The following is a 16,369-nucleotide window of genomic DNA, read 5'->3' as shown; positions in this document are numbered from 1 at the left end:
GTCTGGCAAAAGAAACAGGAAAATGTGTGAAAACTGTTTTATTTGGAATTTGGTTGTATTAAAATACATGCTGTGAGCACAGAGAGTAGCACAGAAGCAAACAAATGTAAAGGGCTGAAACTAGGCAGAATGCAAATGCGACAATATGTCATAATTAATATGCTTATTTTCCTATCGGTAATCTTTTAATTGTAACTTAATGAGAGTATGACAACCAGGATACCTGGAATCAGTGTCACAAGTACCCCAGGCACACACCATTTTTGTAGCATAAACACCATCAAACCAACAAGAGTTTCGGATTCTCCATTGGTTCTCTATGGCGATGAAACCAAAAGATGTCTAAGTTGCAATCCCCGTGCCGACTGCCACTGGCTCATCTGCGTTTGATAGACTGCTTGATGTTATCTGGCGATGTTTAGATACTTTTTGAACAGGCTTTAGCTACTTTTCTTTGAAAATTGTTGTCAACAGTTGGCACACTGTCTTTGAAATTGAAAACCCCTACTACACCAAGCAGAAAGCGCTATAATGCAAACCTTCTGAATATGTAATTGAATTATCTTTGTACCCAAACCTTTTAAGGGTGGTTCAGGCTGCAGGCTTGCCGAAAGACTAAAAATGTTATCAGCAAGATTGTAGAAAAGACTGAGCATGATTGCCCACCACAACTTCTACCAATGGCAGAACTAAATGGTTACAATAGCAAAATATGTAGCAGAGTGTTGCATGTAATGTGTCTATATTGCATTTCAATAGGTAGCTCTTAAAGGTGTCATGAACTGGCTTTTTAAAAAATTTAAACTGTTTTCTGAGGTCAACTAAGGGCATTTGTGTGTTTGTTACATTCAAAAACATCATAACTAATAAGTAATAGGCTATTTTCTACACTGGTTTTGAGGCTCTCTTCTGAACGCTGGGTTTTGATGGATGTGACACACTGGAGACTTGGAAGTAAACGCCCATGGCTAGGATAAGATTTGCATATTTAATGAGCTTCAGCTCCCTTTTCAGTTCAGTTCACATGAGGGAGGGATTGATTTGAAAGCGGCAACCGGAATGATTCTCTTACAGGGCTCGTAAAGGTCTTCATCAAACAAACACAATGATTTAGTTCTCATACACCCGCGATTGATTGGAATATTATTTCTGTATTACATGGCCTGCATGATCTGTCGATATATTTTGTTGATATATATTTTGGCGTGCATATGATACGCACTTTATCGTGTTTATATGACAAGCTCTGGGGTAGGATTATGGTGGTGGGGTGGGGGGTTTGTACATATAATACGCCATAAAGTGTGTATCATATGCACGCGAAAAACAGCGTAGCATATGCACGGCAAAATAAGTTTTGCCGTATACATTCCACGGCATTGCACACTTGTACTATTTATACGCATTTTCGTGAGATCCGCCTGGGAAAACACATAGCCTTAGGACTATTACGTATAAAAAAGACATTTACGCACATGAGTTTGTTGCACCATTCCTGTTGGATCCAATATAGAAGGCACAACATTGTGTCTGCAAATCCACCTGAGACTCTTTTACAAACGATTCCGCAGTGAAATGAAGCGAACACACGTACGGTCTGCCCCACGTGATTCATTAAAAATAAAGTATCACACATTCCTAATATTAGAATCCAAAGGAAGCTTATGCAGCGACTGTGTTCTTCCACAATATCTTGCTATCTTCTTCAGCATGTTTAATGCTGCTGGCTAGTGTGATCCGATGAGTCAGTGGGCGGGGCTACTGAATTACACATGCTTATTATTCTGTAGAGGCGGTGTTTCGCCACTAGATTGTGTCAGGATGAAGCACACGATCGTTTTCTGGTCATGGTGTCTATAAAAGCTTTTCTTTGACTAACAATGAAGTTTTCAGTTCTGAAATGTACAGGGTAATCTTATATTACCATGATCTTTTATATATCAAAATCTCAGGGGAAAGTTGATTTCTCAATTCATCACCCCTTTAACTATAATCAATACTGAATCAAAACTTGTTAGCACATAATTTTTAACAGAAAGAAGTCAATAAAAAAATCTGGTTATGGTTACACTTAAAATAGATGTATGCGATGTTAAAAAGTTATACCATTAATTGGACCCAGCATAAATGTTACCTGAGGGATAGAAAGAGAGAGAGAGGCTTTATGAAAAGAAGAGAGAAAGAGCCAGAACAAAGAAGCCCAGCGAAAAGAAGAACCAGAGACCCGGCCCCAAGAAGGGATTGACAGATAATCAAGACACCAGAAACAAGAAACCAAACCTTTTCTTGACCATGTGACCAAACCCAAATGTAAGACATTCAAACGGACTGATCAGATAATTTCGACTTCCCCCACTGTACTAAAGGTGTGACACATTTTGGCCTACAGGCTTTCAGCATCTCTTTGTCTTTAGCAAATGTTGTTCAATTTCAAATATCGTTGATTATTTTCAATCTTACAACCTCTCGCAAAGAAGAATCCCCCCTTATACACTTTGTCATTGAAAAATGTTAGAATCATATAAGTATGTCATATATACAATGTATTATGTAGATCTTCAGAATCCTTCATTTTGTTTTAAGGGTTGTCATGAGGGTGAGTAAACAATGACTACATTCTCATACTTGGAAGAACTGTTCTTTTAAATCATGACTGACAGAACCTAACAGAACTTTAGCGTTTATTTCAAAACTAATTCACTCTCTTTATCATCAAACACTAAAAGCGAATCCCACACATCTGAAGTGCAAATGTATTAGTTCAGGGCAGATCACAGAAGATTTTCTCAATTAAAAACAAGAAGAAAGAAACGTACTGTCTTGTAACAAGCTCACAGTATCCAAGGCGATTGACGAACAATGTCTCCCAGGGTGAGAGAGAGGGTCTCGGGGGTGTTGCGGGCAAACGTATTGGATATGTGTTCCCCATCACTCTAATCGTTAGTGACAGCACATGCAGCTGCTAATGATCTTTGCTTAATCACATTTAATCAGGTAATAATGATTCAGGGAGCAGAGCTCTGAAACAGCCTAGGCAAGAGATTTGGATGCAATTCCGGACCTGTAATGGATGGAGGGTTTAGGTGAATGCTGGAAGAGTGAGGGAAATAGCATGTGTGAGGCGTAGGTTTTTCTCTGCATTGCTGTTTCTCAGTGGGTCCGGCAGAGTGTTATGGGTGGAGAGGGTGCAGCTGGTCCCTCTGGGAGATCGCGAAGAGGTTTGGATCATGTTTATTCTGCGGGAGCAGCCACAAAAGATGTTCAAAAATAGGCTACCTGAGGTGTGGGAATATGCATCAGGTTCTTCACCGTATGGTTCTATTGTTTGCCTTGTGAGATGAATCAACACTTTTTTTTTTCTTCTTCTTTATTCGCTGGAGTGCAGATGTCTTCAGCATGTGCAAAGCATTTGTAAGAGAAATAAAGTAATGTAGCCAGTAGCTATATGGTGATAGGAATAGGGGTAGGAAATGGTGAACTGAGGGTTTACTCACAAGTTATGTAGATAATGTTAATTATTAAAAACAATAATAATAATAAAGTTTAGTAATATGTATATAAAAAATGGGATACACATTATTTTGATGGTCCACTTTAGACATTCTACTAACTATAAGTAACTTTGCAACTACATGTCAACCAACTCGCATTAGTGCAGGGGTCTCAAACTCAGTTTACATGAAGGCAGACTCTGTGTCCGGCTGGGCTGCATCAAGTATTCCGCAAAAAAACTAGAGCACAACTGATCCAATCTTTTCAATCTTTATTATTAACAGTTCTTCAACATGAATGTGTCTTCTGAACATTAACTTTTGCTCTGAATTTGAACGTATCTTTCTGAACATGAATGGTTCATATAGGCTTCTCTTGGCAACTCGGTTTTCTTTTTTAATATAGCCTATAGAAACAATTATATAATACTGAAATAATAACTGTGTTTATTTTTATTGAAAATAATAGACTAATTCAAAGGAAGGCCGTAACCTGGTCAAATAGAACAGTGAACGGAATTCTGGGTCCAGTTCTAGTTGGGAAATAATCTATTTGGGACTATTTGCAAACAATATTGCATTAATTTGCATAAAAAATACTATTAGTCCCGAGATTATTTACATGAGTGAATAAATACGCACATCCTCAGTGGTCTAATAGTAGCCTAGACACAAGCGCACACACAAAGTAATGCACACACAATGACTCCGCAAAAAGATAATTTTCAGAACAATACGCGGGCAGCACTAACTTTAAACTTTGATGTCGGCTTGAGCTTGAGACCTCTGCATTAGAGCATTAGTAGACTAGGTGTAGGCTAGGATACGTGTTAGGGTTTGGGTTAGGTGAATAAGGTGAAATTATTCTATTACTATGATTTACTATAATCTATTACTATAATCTACACTGATAAAAACAACTTGTAAGATTTACTTGATAAAATCTTTGTAACAATTTGCACTCAGTTTTTCTAAGTAAAATTTACTGCTGCGATATCAAGTACAACTTACTTGCAAATATCAAGTAAAATGTACTTAACTATAAATGTAACATTTGCAAAGACATTAAGTAAATGTTACTTAATTATATTTAACTTAGCATGTTGTATTTATTAAAGGTAATCAAGTAAATTTTATAAATCTGTATTATTTACTCTTATGAAGTAATTAAGTAGATTTTATAATGTTTGTCCATTTGACATTTTGAATAACTTAGTTGAATTAATTTATATTACTCACTATTATTATGTAAATGTTGCTATTTTAAACCAAATAAATGTAATAATTTTCTCTGCATCAAATACATTTATCACAAATCACACATAAATACAATAAAGTTGAACAGTTTATTATGTCAAAATTTACAATTAACCATTAAATCAGTAATGTTCACATCAACTGATTAAGTAGTTAAGGTACATTCATTATAATTTACAATAACTGTAGAATTAACCATGTATGGTTCAACTAAACATCAGCAGCCAACAGTGGCATAACTAACATTAAAGGGTTAGTTCAGCCAAATATGAAATGCCCAAAAATAACAAAAACTACGACTTTATTCAGCATTGTCTTCTCTTCCGTGTTTGTGTTCAATCCTCAAATAAAGATTCAAACGCGGAAGAGAAGCCAATGCTGAATAAAGTCGTAGTTTTTGTTATTTTTGGACCCAAATGTATTTTGGATGCTTCAAGAGACTCTAATTAACCCACTGATGTCTCATATGGACTACTGTGATGATGTTTTTATTCCCTTTCTGGACATGGACAGTATAGTGTGCATACACTTGCATACGCTCTCGGACTAAATATAAAATATCTTAAACTGTGTGTTAAGATGAACGGAGGTCTTACGGGTGTGGAGCGACATTAGGGAGAGGAGTTAATGACAGACATTTCATTTTAGACTGAACTGAACTAACTTAACCCTTTAATGACGAGCACATGCATAGTCCAGCTGAAACAGAATGGTCACTTTTCCTTAATGCTCATTCATCGACTGGATCCTCTCGATCAGCTCCATAGACAACCATCTTAAGGATATGTTTAGCGGCAACACTGCGACTGTCCTCCTGCATACAGTTTGAAAGAAAGAAAGAACACAATTCCATTTAAGAAATAGAATTACATTTATAACATTACATTTTATTTTCATTAAAAAGGTGACCGGACCTTCATGTCGTTAGCTCACTAAAATAGAATTGCTGACATTCATGCACTTGTTGCTAACGTTATACATCAATGCTTATTTGGTATCAGAGTTCACCTGCCTTCCAAACTTTCCTTCTTTAGTGCAGAGTGCAGACTAACTTATGCTTTGATAAAATAATTGCTGTGAAATTTTCAGTGGATATAAAAACAACTTAGACACTTTAAAAAAATGCTAACATTAGCTAGAGGACACACACACAGGCAGCCAGCACTTAATCACGGCCAGCTAACATTAAATTATTTTGAAGTTAACCAGACAGGGTGACTTTTTCTACAAGAACGTGGCTAACTACATTTAATCCCCTCTATCTTTGACTAAACACCAGTCTCAACTTTATAGAAGTGGATAATGCTTTAGCTTTAGCTACCGTTATTGTGATTAAAACTCACTTTTAGTCCATTTTAAACCGTAATGTCTATGCAATAATCAAACCATCAAAACGAAGTACATCGTTATCACAAATCTAAAATAGAAAAGTCAGAACTTACCGAGAATAAGTCAGCCATGTAAAAGCGACATCCCAAACCGACCGTCTCTGCCACAGAACCGGGATCTTTTTGAGCAACAACAAAAATGGGCGGGCAGATTCAAACACACTTTGCTTTTCAGATTAAAATTTACTTAGTATTTTTAGGTGAATGTGCTGTGACTATAAAACATTAAATACTATTTGTAAATATATAGTAAAATTTACTCTTTCTTCTCAGTTAATTTATTACATTAATAAATTGTGTAAATTTTACATAAGATATATAGTTCCAACTTAATCTTGATTTTACAATGTATAAATTACATGAATTAATGTAATAGATTTTACAATACCACAAAGTCATTTTTTTCAGTGTATTACTAAATCTATTACTATAATCTATTTATATAATTATTACTTATACTATTATTAATTATTCTAATAGTATTCGCATGCTTATGGAATAAACACTAGCAAATTAAAGGGTACATAACGCACACAGATTCTGCCAGTATCATGTTCATGTGTACCTATAGCAGTGGTTTTCAAACTTGTCCTGGAGGCACCCCAGCCCTGCACATTTTGTATGTCTGCCTTCAGGCTACAACATACTCCACAAGAACAGAGGAAAAAAGTTCTCGCTACCAGGACTGCGAGAACAAAATGACAAGTATTTTGTTCTCGCAGCCTTGGTTTGGGAGTTCTCGCAGCTGGTTCTCGACATATTGCCTGAACAGAACTTTTTTCTTGTGGGTGTTCGATAACTATTGTGTTCGATATAACTATCTTTTTTTAACAGAAATGATTGCCTAATGTCACTGTCACTTATTTACTGTGCAGCTCACATTTTGTATGTTGGCCACAACATCAATCTTTTGAGATATTACACTTAAAAAACTACCGGCAGTGGACAATATTCATCTTTAGAATATATTGCATTTGTTAGAGCTTTATATATCAGAGATTATGTGCCATGGATATTGTCAGTTCAGGCTATATTTAATAATGCTCTCCTGTGCAGAATATTAATGCTATCTGTTTTGGGGTAATCCTGTTTGCACATACAGTGATTTACCAGGATCAACACAACTGTGAAAACATATGAGAAAAGACAAGCACAACATCATTTTACTTTATTGGTGTTTCAAAAATGGTGGAAGCTTCTCCTGAAGACATGAGGAATGGCAACCGCAAAACCAATAAGATAATTTCTGAGAAATCGCCTCTTAAGAGACACTGACCCTGCCTTATACACACACACACACACACACACACACACACACACACACACACACACACACACACACACACACACACACACACACATGTTTATAATGGGCCCCTGCAGTGATCCATGGCATCTGATAATTGTGAGCTCACTGGACCATCGCTAACAGATGCCTGTGGAACCGTGCCATTAGCTAATACATGCGGGCTGTCAACCACACATCAATGGTATGAAAAGTCAAACAGTGCTGAGACCATATTCATCTGCCATGCAATCTAATACTTATTAAACGCACATTATCAGAGGATGACGCTTCTCTGCTTGAGTTGGTCCTCGCTACCCCTGATAGCATGTACCGGTGGACAATGGTGAGGTAGTGAGAAATGGGCACGCTCCCTCAGAAGACCCTGTTCAACTGAAATAGTGCTTGTGTTGGAGTCAAGCTTGGCTGGAGGTCTGAAAGTGTTTCATACCTGCTCTGTGAGTCCTCTGACTTGAGAGTTGAACATTTATGTATCTGACTATCTGATGTGACAGAACAACCACCTGCTTTTTGAGTCAGTGTCAACCCTTTCTTTTGATCGCCACCCTACAGCCAGTCTCCTGACAGGAGCAGAAAAGAGAGGAGGAGTACAGTGGCAAACTGGGCTGATGAGGTGTGAAAAGGCACATCTGAAGTTAACGGAATAGTTAACCCAAAAAGTATTTTTATATTATCATTTCAAATAGTTCTGAACATAAAAGAAGCAAGTGGAAGAACCGGCCAGGTTGCTCTTTTCCAAACAACTTTAATGTGAAGCAAGACTTTAAAGCTTTAAAAAAAAATTGTGTATCAATAGTAGCACTCTGTATGATGCAAGGCACAGTCATGTCTTGAACATTGGGAGTAACCAATTTTTTATAAACCTATAGAAACCAGTGATGGATGATTGATCAAAAGTGAGCGGGTACCCGCGGTTACAAGCCATCCAAAAATATTTTTAATGATATTCGGGACGCGGTCAGTCGGGTTGTTTGAAATAAAGATGACGTGGGACAAAATGCCTGATTTCCCAACACGCTGAACTGAGAAATGCCTTTGTACTATTTTAATAGGCTATACTTTTAAATGCACATAGCTCAGTAATGTCCAACACGATCACATGGCAATGCGTATCAATAGTACGAGTGTGCAATCTCATGGAATGTATACGCCAAAATGAGTTTTGGCTTGCATATGATCTGCACTTTATGGCGTGTATATGACACGCTCTTGGGTAGGATGGGGGTGGTGGGGTGGGTGGTTCGTGCGTGTAATACGCATTAAAATGCGTATCATATGCATGCGAAAAACTGCATGCAAAAACTTATTTTGGCGTATACATTCCAGGGCGGGATTTTTGTTGGGAAAGTCGGGGGAGAGAAGCACACTTCGATTAGACTGGATAAACACATGCAGCATCTTAATTGTTAAGAAAACGAAACTAAATAAATGAATACATCAAGCCTTTATTACATAACTCTATGCTATATCATACAGCATAAAAAGAATAGTCTGCGATTTGCGCTCCTAAGGGCACACTTTTCCAAGAGTGGGCTCTCTCTCAGTTGACCTGCTGATGAAATCTCCAAGCAGAGTCGAAACATAAACATCTCGTTCATCAATAATATGCATCTAGACAGCTGAAATGGACAATGATGGGCCACCTCAAGAACAGCCTGCTCTCGCCGCTGCACCTCTAAGCACACTATGTCAGGACCTGAAACATTTCTACTCCTCAGGCTGGATTAATGCTGACGTGGTCATACTCAATTCTAGTCAGAATATGAGTCTGAATCTGCTCCATTGGGCTGTGATTATGGGGCGTGTTTCAACCGAACCAGGAAAGACCTCAATTGGATAGACCTACAACCAATCAGAGCAACGAAGCGACGTATTGTCAAATGTCAACAGAGCTCAACTGCACTGTGTTGCCAAGTCCGCGTTTTTTTCCGCTGGTTGTTTTCTATGTCCGCGGGTTGTAGCGTCTATTATGTGATATATAGACCCATGAGTGCGAATTTTAGCAGACAACCTTGCCAAAATAACACACATTTTACCCCCCAAACACCATTTTTTCCCTGGAGAACCCCCCGAGAAGCTATTGTTTTGGGCTAGTAGTTGGCGGGTTTTGTTGTAAAAACTTGGCAACCCTGTCTGCACGCGCGCTGAAATACATCAGGCTGGAATACACGATATTTGCCGGTGTTGTTAAAAAAAAAAAAAAAAAAATTATGATACACAGAGTACTTACCCAACATGATCATCATTTCTGAGAGAAATTATGAAGGCGAATGCATATACAAACAAGCTCTCCATTTAGGATTTGAACAAATATAACCCAAGCCCCTTTGATGACGTGCATGATTACGTTACTGTTGATCATCTGTCCATCATCGTCTAAAGCCCGCCCTGATGATTTCATTGGTCCGAACAGTTTCTGTTCGGGGATAATTACTCCTCAATGGAGCGAGGCCAGACTGAACCGCCCGACCTAAAAATATTGTGGGCGGGGCTAAGTTCAGCTGGCATCCAGGCTAGGATAAATGGATATTATGCCAGGGAGCATTTACTACTTTTAAAAAATGTGGATCAGGAAGCGGGTCGGGTACAATATTTTCTTCTTATTTTTTTGCGGTCCGAGTTGCGGGTGGGTTATTTGAAACCGTCGTTCGGGTGCGGGCTGTTTATACATTGACGCGCATCACTGATACAAAAAGAACAGTAAAGGAAATTCTAGGTCAAATTCTAGTTGGGAAATAATAATTTTAATAATTATTCTAAACAATTTTGCATTAAAACATGCACATGCGGTAACAAGCTCACAAATGCCTAAAATGTTGAAAATCATCAAACGTTTCTTGTCTCTTCAACACTCAGGAATGACATGAATCACATAAATGGATATTTTCAATTCAAAACGGCCATATTTAAAAAAAAAAAACAAAAAAAAAGTTTAGTAGTGCACATCCCTGGATGAAACAGGTGAAGGGCACATGACATACAGTATTGTTCAAAATAATAGCAGTACAATGTGACTAACCAGAATAATCAAGGTTTTTCGTATATTTTTTTATTGCTACGTGGCAAACAAGTTACCAGTAGGTTCAGTAGATTCTCAGAAAACAAATGAGACCCAGCATTCATGATATGCACGCTCTTAAGGCTGTGCAATTGGGCAATTAGTTGAATTAGTTGAAAGGGGTGTGTTCAAAAAAATAGCAGTGTGGCATTCAATCACTGAGGTCATCAATTTTGTGAAGAAACAGGTGTGAATCAGGTGGCCCCTATTTAAGGATGAAGCCAACACTTGTTGAACATGCATTTGAAAGCTGAGGAAAATGGGTCGTTCAAGACATTGTTCAGAAGAACAGCGTACTTTGATTAAAAAGTTGATTAGAGAGGGGAAAACCTATAAAGAGGTGCAAAAAATGATAGGCTGTTCAGCTAAAATGATCTCCAATGCCTTAAAATGGAGAGCAAAACCAGAGAGACGTGGAAGAAAACGGAAGACAAACATCAAAATGGATAGAAGAATAACCAGAATGGCAAAGGCTCAGCCAATGATCACCTCCAGGATGATCAAAGACAGTCTGGAGTTACCTGTAAGTACCGTGACAGTTAGAAGACGTCTGTGTGAAGCTAATCTATTTTCAAGAATCCCCCGCAAAGTCCCTCTGTTAAAAAAAAGGCATGTGCAGAAGAGGTTACAATTTGCCAAAGAATGGGTTCTTGGTTCCAAACCAACAAAATTAATGTTATGGAGTGGCCAGCCCAATCTCCAGACCTTAATCCAATTGAGAACTTGTGGGGTGATATCAAAAATGCTGTTTCTGAAGCAAAACCAAGAAATGTGAATGAATTGTGGAATGTTGTTAAAGAATCATGGAGTGGAATAACAGCTGAGAGGTGCCACAAGTTGGTTGACTCCATGCCACACAGATGTCAAGCAGTTTTAAAAAACTGTGGTCATACAACTAAATATTAGTTTAGTGATTCACAGGATTGCTAAATCCCAGAAAAAAAAAAAATGTTTGTACAAAATAGTTTTGAGTTTGTACAGTCAAAGGTAGACACTGCTATTTTTTTGAACACACCCCTTTCAACTAATTGCCCAATTGCACAGCCTTAAGAGCGTGCATATCATGAATGCTGGGTCTTGTTTGTTTTCTGACAATCTACTGAACCTACTGGTAACTTGTTTGCCACGTAGCAATAAAAAATATACTAAAAACCTTGATTATTCTGGTTAGTCACATTGTACTGCTATTATTTTGAACAATACTGTATGTCATAACCAAATGTTAGCGATTGGTTATGGCAGATCCAGAGTGCCTCAGTGCAGATGCAACAGAGTGCCCGCCTTCGTGGAAATAAACGCTTGTCAATGGAGAGTGATCAGACTCTCTGTACAAATGAAATGTACAAGTCTGGTAAGACCAGGCTAGTGCATTTTACCATGGGGGAGATACAGGTTTCTAGTGTCTCTAGTGGTCAGTCGATGAATTGCAGTTTAAGTCACTTTATAGTTGGTTTCAAGACAGACCGGGTTTAGTCACATAGTAAAAAAAAGGATACAAGAAGATTGTAACACTGGCTTCTTGATTCTCTGGCTCTCACTCTCTTCTTGGGGCCTGCTCCCTGACTCCTTTTTTATTTATTTTTTTGCTGGGCCTTTTTCTTTTTTAAATCTCTCTCTCCCCCTCTCTTACCCCTTTTCCACCAGAATGAACCGGGTGCTAGTTCGGAGCCAGTGCTAGTGTCAGTTCTAAGTTGGTTCGACTTGAGAGCCTTCTAAGAACCGTTTTCTTTTCCACATGCTAAGAGCCACAACAGAGCCAGGTCTTACGTCATACCAGAGTCCTGCACGGGTCCATCCCAGACCCGTTAATATTTGCACTTTACCCGATCCGTGTCCGCAATAAATCACACACACTAAAATCATTCCAATTAAAATGCTTTATTTTTTTTTATATTGCACTTCTCTCAACATCAACAGCATCATGAATGGGCTAAAGAAACGTTGTCAACAATTTTATATACTTCACTCACCAACTTTACTTTTACTTCATCCATTGCTAATCCTGCAACGCTCGCTCCATCTGGGCTACGAGTGGCATCAACAAAAGTCACAGTGGTGGTGACGTGATGGATCATATGGCATATCGTTGTTGCGTGTATGTGTAATGGTAAATTGGACATAGAAATTGTAATACAGTATGTTTGGGGGGGAAGAAGGACGACCGGATCGTTTTGATCGTTTTTCGAGAACCGGCGAACATTTAAAAGACTTAACCAAACAAAGCGAAAGTAACGCGGCCCCTCACGGACATCTGCCACGCACACACATAATAAAACAAACACAACTCAACGTAAAAACCAGGTCTGGTGATCTCTCGTCCTTATATGCCGCCGAGCTCCCTCGTGAGAGGATTTGAGACCGGTGTGGCTCACAGGTGACACTCATTCGCCATCACGCCCCGGTCTCGCTCGCTCCTCCGCCTCGCCACAGAAAAATATTGCACATATTTTTCATCCGCGCTTCTACCCGCTCGCACGGAATTAATTATCCGCCCGCACCCCGCCCGTGTATTTTATAATTTATGTCACAATCCACCTGTTTAAGCCACTTTTATGCCCGCGGGTACCCGACCCGTTGCAGGACTCTACTGCTAGCGAGGCAGCGGGAAACACACACACACACACACACACACACACACACACACACATACACACACAATTTCCAGGCGTGTTCTATCTAATGCATTGACGCTGCGCAGACCAACCCACATATGATCCAAATACTGCGCGAGCGATTCAAAAGCATAAGGAGGCGTTGGCGCTCGCTGTACTTTGATGTCATACGCAATCAGTCTGCACAGCGCGCGCCGATGCATCTCGAACAAGCCTTCCCTCAGTGGCTCATGGCTTAATGATCCTACATCAGCATTAAAACACCGCAAATCCAACGCATTTGTGCAGCTCTCCATGATTTGTATAGACAGAGATTACAATCCAGCAGCTGTTAGCTTGATTAGCTGCTATTGAAAAAATGGCGGTCACAGGTTTGTGTTCATCTTGTTGGTCACGGTAACGCCGCCCCCAGCCGGTGACGCAAGCGGTTCTTACTTCTAGCCCAGCAATGTTTTGGTGTTACTTAAGAACCACTTTTCCTGGCTCAGAGCTGGTGCTTTGGCTGTGGAAACACAAAGAACCGATTTGAAACTAGGCTCTGGCTCCGATTTAGCACCAGCACTGCCTTGGTGGAAAAGGGGTATCTTTCTATCCTTCAGGTAACATTCATGCTGGGTACGATTAATGGTATACATTTTTGTCACCTAACATCTATTTTGTAACTATTTTAAGTGTAAACATAACCAGATTTTGTCATTAAATTCTTTCAATTACAAATTATGTGTAAACTAGTTTTGATTTGGTATTGATTTTGAAGTGTTAAGCCGGGTGCATACTGTGCGATTTTGCCTATGATTTGGCCATCTAAGACAAATTTTGCAAATCCTAAAAGATTTCTCTGATCCTAGGCTAAAATCTGACGTCTTTGATCGTTAGTTTGGCATGTTCACCGGCATGTTCACTGCTGCGATAAAACTTTACCTCAGACAAAATTCTGGCAGTGTCAGAAGATTTGGCGCATAAGGGTGACTTCTCCTACGATGACCCTCAAATATCTCGGTTTTTCAAGACAAAATATGACCGAAACAAGAGTTAGAGATTTCTTTGTAGCCCCCATTTCAGTCCCGCGTTTGATGAAGCTCACTGTCACCGAACAGGTCATTCATTCATGATATGAAACTCCGGACGAGTTTTCTTGCGTGCATCTGTTTTTAGCACGCCTTAACTATCGTACAATCTGACATTAATGACAACTGAGATCTTACAGTGTGACATGTATTACATCAGGGATCATGTTCGTACAGTCTGACAAGCAACAATCGCAAAGGATTTTGAAAAATCTCATAGTGTGCAGGACCCATTACCTAATGCAATACAATATCGTCACATTATAGCAACGCTCTGCCACATATTTTGCTATTGCAACTGTGCTTATTTCCATCATTGGTATAAGTAGCAGTGGGTGGTAAAGACAATAAATGTACAGTTTTCTACCATCTTGCTGATAATGTTTCTTTAGTCATTCGGCAACCCTGCAGCCTGAAACACTGTAGGCGGTCAGCCCTTACAGAACTCTTTAAGGTTCTAAATTGAACTTTTTCTTCTAAAAGTGTGCCTTCATGCAATTTATTTCACTATAACTGCAGTGAGAAAATGTGTGGAAGGTTTATAACTCATTAAAGAGAACTCGAGACAGAATACATTTCTAATACCAGTGCAGTACTTCATTTCCACCAGGCTGCATCTTTAAAGCTGGTTATGGAGCACAGAGAGGAAAGCTAAAAGCTCATGCCCTTCAGTAACGGATACCAATGGTTTGGCTGCGTGTGGTGGTTGTTTGAGTCGAATTAGGCAGCCCCGAGGGTCCCGATGCAGAGGTTACACAGAAAACCCTGACCATAGTGGCTTATCAGCAACCAGCTTTTATTTTTCATAAATGAGGGATTAATTATTGCACCCAGAAGAGCATAGTCTGCACTGTGCAGATAAATCAGACAGTTTCCCCACAGCACTGTGCAGAAATGAGGGGGGAAAGGGCAGATTTAGGGTTGTAAATAGATTGAGAGAGTATCTTTTCCCCCCACAACACCAACACAAATCCAGCGCCATCACATGATCCAGAAAATGAAAACAAACAATTAAATATGTTTTTGCATGATTGCCTAACATTTGCCTCAAATTCAACCTTTTATGGTTTTGTTCTATTAAAGTTTGTCTCTTAGGTATAAATAAGAAATTTTGGCAGAACAAAAGCTTAAAATGTTTGTTCAATTAATTAGCTTCAGTAAGGTAATCGTGCAGGAGAAAACCGTGTTAATGTAATGGCGTTACAATTTTTTCAGTCGCATTGGTGCATTCTTAACTATTTGTTCAACCTCCACATCATCTGATCACTTGTGCACATCATAAAAGCAGTTACTCAATCTTTTGAACAAAATGCAAATGCTTTGGTACATTCATGCAATTGATAATGCATAATTGTCTGCTGTTTCCTAAATTATCAATTTCTTACGTCATGTTGATCAAATTGTATTATACTCATTCCCTTTTGAATAGTCTTCCCCTCAAAACATGAACCTATGCACCTAATAAGGATTTCTTGCAAAATAACTAAACAGACAAATAAATAAATGCAAATAAAGATTATTTATTTTTTATATAAAAAGTTATATATATTATATAAAAAATGGCATTGAGCGATTAATAACTTTGTTTACAGCTAATAAGCAATTATGCAAGACAACAAAAGACAAGAAATTGATAAAATAATAAAAATAAAAATTACTTTTTTACGTTCTTTTTTTTTTCTTTTTTTTGAGTAGCCACACTCTTAGAAAAAAAGGAACAGCACTGTCACTGGGGCAGTACCCTAAGGTACAAAAGTGAAAAGGTACATCTTTGTACCTTACTCACCCCTAAATGATACATATTGGTACCTTAAAGGGTACATATCAGGGACCCTCTTTATATTAGGTGGCCTTAACTACTATGTACTAACATTGTAATTATTCATTTGATACAATGCACTTATTGTGTACATACATGTTTTTACATTGTACTTACATTTTAAAAATACCTGCATGTGATTACGTCTGTAATTATTACATTTGTAATTACACTGTTGACACTTCCCTTACACCTAACCCTACCCTTAAACTGACCCATACCACCACACCTGTCCCTAACTCTACCCGTATCCCACCTGAATATCAGCAAAGGTGTGTTCCAATACAATTATTTTTTATGTAAGTACATAGTACTTAAGGCCACCTAATATAAAGTGGGGCCCATTTCAGTCCTTTAAGTGTGCAAATTAG

The sequence above is a fragment of the Pseudorasbora parva genome, chromosome 16 (genome assembly GCF_024679245.1).
Source record: "Pseudorasbora parva isolate DD20220531a chromosome 16, ASM2467924v1, whole genome shotgun sequence".
Classification (NCBI taxonomy): Eukaryota; Metazoa; Chordata; class Actinopteri; order Cypriniformes; family Gobionidae; genus Pseudorasbora; species Pseudorasbora parva.
The sequence above is the reverse complement of the archived record's forward strand: the minus strand, read 5'-3'. Positions refer to the sequence as shown.